This window comes from Periplaneta americana, chromosome 13 (assembly GCF_040183065.1).
Source record: "Periplaneta americana isolate PAMFEO1 chromosome 13, P.americana_PAMFEO1_priV1, whole genome shotgun sequence".
Classification (NCBI taxonomy): Eukaryota; Metazoa; Arthropoda; class Insecta; order Blattodea; family Blattidae; genus Periplaneta; species Periplaneta americana.
This window is the reverse complement of record NC_091129.1, coordinates 102,259,166-102,265,165: the sequence shown is the minus strand read 5'-3', so window position 1 is coordinate 102,265,165 and position 6,000 is coordinate 102,259,166. Positions and strand designations below refer to the sequence as shown.

Below are 6,000 nucleotides of genomic sequence, written 5' to 3'. Positions count from 1 at the left end.
TGGCCTGATGTTTACTAGTTGTAATGTGTTGTTGCACCAGGAACTTTTGTGTAGATGATACTGCACACTGACACAAATTACAAAATAATATTTTATTGTCAGTTGATAAACCATCTTCTTTAAATTCTGAAATGTAACTTGTTAGTTTTGATTTTAAATTGACTGAATGACGTACTTTTGGCATATTTACCGTCTTTATAGTATGATTTACAAAACTGAACCTATGTGTACTCTGACTGGCATTTAACTGTTGAGCTGCACAACTGAAGTCTGTTAAAAATTTTAAATTAAATTAATACAGTTTTGTAACTTACTTTCCCATTGTTGATAGGACTGCTAATTTTCAAATAACTCTGATGTTAAAGGGATTACTGAACATGTGTTTAAATCTCTATTGTTGAAATGTATTTTTAAAAGTTAATGGAATTTTGTTTTGTTTTATTGTTAAACCTAATATAATATGGACTGTTTTATATGAAATATGGAAAATATATGGAAATTAACGAAAATATGTACTAAACTCTAAAATATGGAAAAATATGGAAAATAAAAGTAGGATTTTTCAACCCTACACATTGTGAAACATAAAGATAATGCAAAATATAAATTATATTAGCTTTATAAGTAAATATGTATTTACATATAAATCCTTTCCCTGATGATGATGATGATGATGATGATGATGATGACGATAATGATGATGATGAAATAAGTAGCATGGAGTTAGTGAATATAGGCCTACCACATCAACATGATCAAAATGAAATAATTTCTAAATAAATTGCATCATCGCGCTAATAATAATAGTAGGTGACATTAGACTAAGGGTAGAATGCTGGAACAAGAACATTTTCCATGTTGAATCTTTCGTACACTACGTTTAACACTTGAATATAAATAATTGATTAAATGGCGATCTTACTCGTGTTAATTATGTAAGCACAATCAAATACTCAACACACAGATCAATTTCAGAACACACACACTATTTGACACAACTCTTCATCACACGAACACACCCACACAACAGGCAGCGAAGTTGAGATAACGCCGAGATCTAGTAGGCTCTGAGGATGGTGTCAAATAGCACCGAAACAGCTGTAAGCCGCACATGCTTACATAATTAACAAGAGTAAGATAGCCATTTAATGAAGAAAATTTTGCTAAATCTTTATGCGGAGGAGGTGGTGGTGAAGATGATAATAATGATGATGATGATGATAACGGTGACTTTAATCAGAACTACCTACACTAAGTTTAGTTTCGAGGGACGAATTTTTCTGCAGATGTATATATTATGGTGTAATGCGGATAGCGGAAACTCAAGGAACTTCGAACTAGCACTATCAGCTGTGAAATGAATACTATCTCAGTTTACCTAAGTAAATCATATTGACACTCTTCTCAAACGGTGAGAGTTGTGGGAGCAGTAGATACGGTATACAATACATTTATTTCACTTTCAGGATTAAATATTGTCCTATGAAGTTTACTTAAATGTAAGAATGTTTCAAGTGATACATAATGACACATAAAACATCAGTTCTATGTTCTGACCTAGACAATATATTCCGTTACTTATAGAGATGAATGATGAATTTGTATTTTAGGTCACTGAACTACGATAAATATTTGCGATATTACTGCAATAAATATGTAGAGGAAACAGCAAATACAATTAAGTTTGGTCTACATAACTAAAAAAGTATATTTTTTAAGTTATTACATTCTTATTTTCAACTATAATAGATGTGTGACAGAATTGTTGACAGATGTGATTGCTTTAAACAAATACAACGTGGCGAGAGAAGTTCTGAACTGCATTATAACTTATGCTATTCTTTTCATTCTGTAAATATTTAGTGAAACTATGTTATGCGACTTTTTAAATTACAGTATTTCTGTAGAATAAGTTTAGAGAAAGGAAAATTAAAGGAGCGAAGTAGAAATAAAGAGAGAAAGAAAATAAATGTGAAAGAAAAAAACGAGAAATACGGAAGAAAAAGGAAAGAGAAAAATGGCTTTTCAAGATAAGAGGCCAACACCTGCAAAATAGAAAGAAGGAATAAAATAAGAACCAAATTGAAAGAAGAAAGTAAGAACCAAATTGAAGAAAGGAAGGAACAACCAACTTGAAGAAAGAAAGCAATAACCAAATCGAAAGAAGAAAGTAAGAACCAAATTGAAAAAAGGAAGGAAGAACCAAACTGGAAGAAGAAAGTGAGAACAAAATTGAAGGAAGAAAGTAAGAACCAAATTGAAAAAAGAAAGTAAGAACCGAATTTAAAGAAGAAAGAAAGAATCAAATTGAAAAAAGGAAGGAAGAACCGAATTAAAAGAAGAAAAAAGAACCAAAATGAAGATAGAAAGTAAGAACCAAATTGAAGGATAAAAGTAAGAACCAAATTTAAAGAAGGAAATTAGAACCAAATTGAAGAAAGGAAGGAAGAACCAAATTATAAGAAGAAAAAAATAACCAAACTGAAGAAAGAAAGGAACAATCAAATTGAAGAAAGAAAGTAATAACAAAATTCAAAGAAGTAAGAACCAAATAGAAGAAAGAAAGAACCAAATTGAAAGAAGAAAGTATAAGTCCCAAATAGAAGAAAGGAAGAAAGAACAAATTGAAATAAGAAAGTAAGAATAACATTTAAAAAAGAAAGTAACAACCATATTGAAAGGAGAAAGTAAGAACTAAATTGAAGAAAGAAAGTAGAAACCAAATTGAAGAAAGCAAGAACCAAATTTAAATAAGAAAGTAAGAATAAATTGAAGAAAGCAAGACTAACATTGGAGAAAAAAAATGGAGAAAATAAGGCACGTTAGAAAAAAGGAACAATAAATTGAAGGAAGAAGTGAAGAAATGTAGGACGGCAGGAAGAAATGAGGAACGAAAAAAATACTCTAGAAATAGGAATAGAGTATTTTCATAAACAAAACCAAGATTGAAAATATCTTCAACATCTATTCCAATAATCGTTAGAAAAAATTATGACTAGCCTCATTTTATAAGGATACACGGTGAGATTGCCGGACATGTGGTTAAGCATGAGACAGGCCTGCATATGACTTCCACGGTGAGTTTCAAAACGTATCTGCACCAAGGCCGACATTTGCTACTCCTGCAATCCTCTAATTCCGAGGTATTGTGAAACATATATTTATGTTACTCTTATGTAATGAGTTGATATCAGTGTTCTTAGATTATTATGTATGCTAACTTATTCATAGTGTAGAGTAGAGCGTGACGTAAAATTTATTATCACAGAAGAATGGGAAGGCAGTAAGAAGTTACAACGCATGTGCAAAATTGGAGGAAAAATTAAAATTAAATACAGTTGAAAATATGGAAGGTCATAGCGTTACCTTATAGTTTAGTTAAGTAACAATACGAAATAATGATTAGAAAGGAGGCGCTCTTGAAGAGAATTTATGGCAGTTCTACGCGAATCAAAGCCGGCGGCGGACATGCAGGCAGGAGGGATTGTATTGTAAAGCCAGTGCGGATTCTACTCAGTCCTCGCGGAAACTAAGTCGCGTGCGGTTGTGTGCGAAATCTGCGGCAAGTGTCATCGTGTCTTACTTCGGATTAGTGTCGGACGGCACTACAGCCATCGCATTCAGTCTGGGACTTTGTTAACAGGTAGCTAATGTTTTAACTATTGGTATTAAACATTTCTGAATTTGTCATTCTCTAGTAATTTGTTACGTATGCAGGTGACTGTAGAAACAGGAAGTCCCAAGGATTTATTGTATTTTTGTAGGGAAGTGTGACGTGCTTTCTATCAGCGGAAAACAATTTCCAACAATTTCCAAGGTCTCTGTGATTGGTTCCAGATCAAAGATCACGACTAACGAGAGGAGAGATACATAGGCCAGTAGTTTCAGCTAGTACGACGAAAACATTTAAGAATTTTTACTTCATATCAAGTTGAATAGTTTGATATTTCTGTGCACTGTTATCTTTCAAAACTATAGACAATTTTTTAGAGTGCCGTATTCTACACAATCTTGTTAAGAACACAACACTAATAATTAATAACACGGACCAACGATAGGTTCATGGAACGTATTTTTAATTATACAAACCACATCTAAAATACTGTATTGTATTTATTTATATTCCACGATATTCGTACAGCGTTTCACAGCTAGAACAAGGAACATGTAAAAAAAAATCTTATAGCACTACAAAGTCTTAATTATAGTTACAGTCTATTTGAAATATATAAGAAGAGTTTTACAATATATTAGTACAACGGTCAGCGCATCTGGTCGTGAAACCAGGTGGCCTGGGTTCGAATCCCGGTCGGACCAAGTTACTTGGTTGAGGTTTTTTTCCGGGGTTTTCCCTCAACCCAATACGAGCAAATGCTGGGTAACTTTCGGTGCTGGACCCCGGACTCATTTCACCGGCATTATCACCTTCATTTCATTCAGACGCTAAATAACCTAGATGTTGATACAGCGTCGTAAAATAACCCAATTAAAAAAATATTAGTACAACACAAAGATTTAGTATCGATATTTGAGGGGCTCACAACCAGAGTGGACCAAGTCCACCAGTGATCAGTTTGTGGATTAATACAATTTCGGATGAAGAAAACTTAGATTTATTCATTGCCATAACAAACAAAGTCCATAACTCATTTGTTACTCCATAGAGGGCAGCATTTCCTATGGAAGGTGAAGGTTGCTAAGCATGAGCCAGGAACTTTAAGATTCAATTTCTCAAAATTATTCCAGAAGGACGTGGTCCACTCTGGTTGTGAACCCCTCAATTAATACAAGACAGAAATGCAGTGCTGTTGAATGTCATACATTCACATACAGAATAGAAGGCGTGAGAAATTAGGACTTCTTTAATTTGGCCCTAAATAATTTTTGTTTTGAGTTTGATTTTTTATATCCATAGGGAGACTATTAAAAATTTGTCTGCCATATAACGCACTCCTTTCTTTGATAGCTTTATAGACTTCCCGATGGAGTATAAAACTGCAGTGGCGGCCGATTGGCTGAGGCAAGTGAGGCCGGGCCTCAGTCACTTGGCTTAAATTAAGTCATACTTTCTGTTTTTATATGAGCCGTTCAGAGCAAAAGTGGTGAAAGTAAAAAATGGGTAATGAGGGTTAAAGTAAACATTCTGTAAACTACAGCGCAAATTAGCAATTAATATTCAATTTATTTAAACTATTAGTAGTCAGTGGATAGCAAGAAGGACATAGTAATTGCTACTTTGCGCTGTATTTTACACAATTTTTACTTTAAACCTCATTATCCAATTTTGACTTACACCACTTTTGCTCTGAACGGCTCGTATACATAACATATATATTTGAATGAAGCATGCAGCGTTGTAGAAGCACTTGAAAACTTTGTGATGTATATATACTTGTCTTTCAGTAAAATTTGTTCCTGAGGCCTGAAATCTTCTGGTCGGGTCTGGCTTCTACATTTCGTATGTTTTCGCGGGTTTTCAGGTTGCAGTTCAAATGCTGCAAATGAGGCCCAATTCTTCTGCCCTGAACGATGTCCACCCACTCACCATTCTCTTTGTTCCATAGATCTGTCTTTTGTCAATGGTCGTCTGAAGGGTGGGAAGGGATGTCGATGAGGAAGTTGGGGAAGCAGTGATGACTTGTCTCCTTAAAAAGTAATTACGTTTTTAGTTAATATAAAATGTGCACTTTCGAAAAATTGAAAAAGTTCTTACAAGATTATGACAGTTCATATACTGAATGCAAGCCGGCACTGATCACGAAATGAGTCTTCAGAGTTGATATTTTAAGGTCACTTATAGGCTATACAGATAAATCAGATTAAAAGTGCATAAATAATAAGGCAGACGTTAAGCATCTCCAACTTGAGTACAAGAACTAAAAAGGCAAAAAAATGAGTTGGCGTGAACATATAAACAGATTGCATAATGAAAGACTTCCGAAGAAAAACTTTCGACAGTTCAAGCCAGTAGATGAGAGAGAGAGATCAGAAGATTGATGG

At 34.0% G+C, this 6,000-nt stretch overlaps 1 protein-coding gene across 1 annotated transcript in view; it reads left to right on the top strand.

The window, feature by feature from the left end:
• The first annotated feature begins 3,428 nt into the window (after positions 1 to 3,428).
• Positions 3,429 to 6,000, top strand: part of LOC138712174 (protein 5NUC-like) — a 67,925-nt gene continuing 65,353 nt past the window's right edge. Inside the window, exon 1 of the mRNA XM_069843670.1 lies at positions 3,429 to 3,643. The gene's annotated coding sequence lies outside the window, so the exon portion shown is untranslated. The remainder of the gene's footprint in view (positions 3,644 to 6,000) is intronic.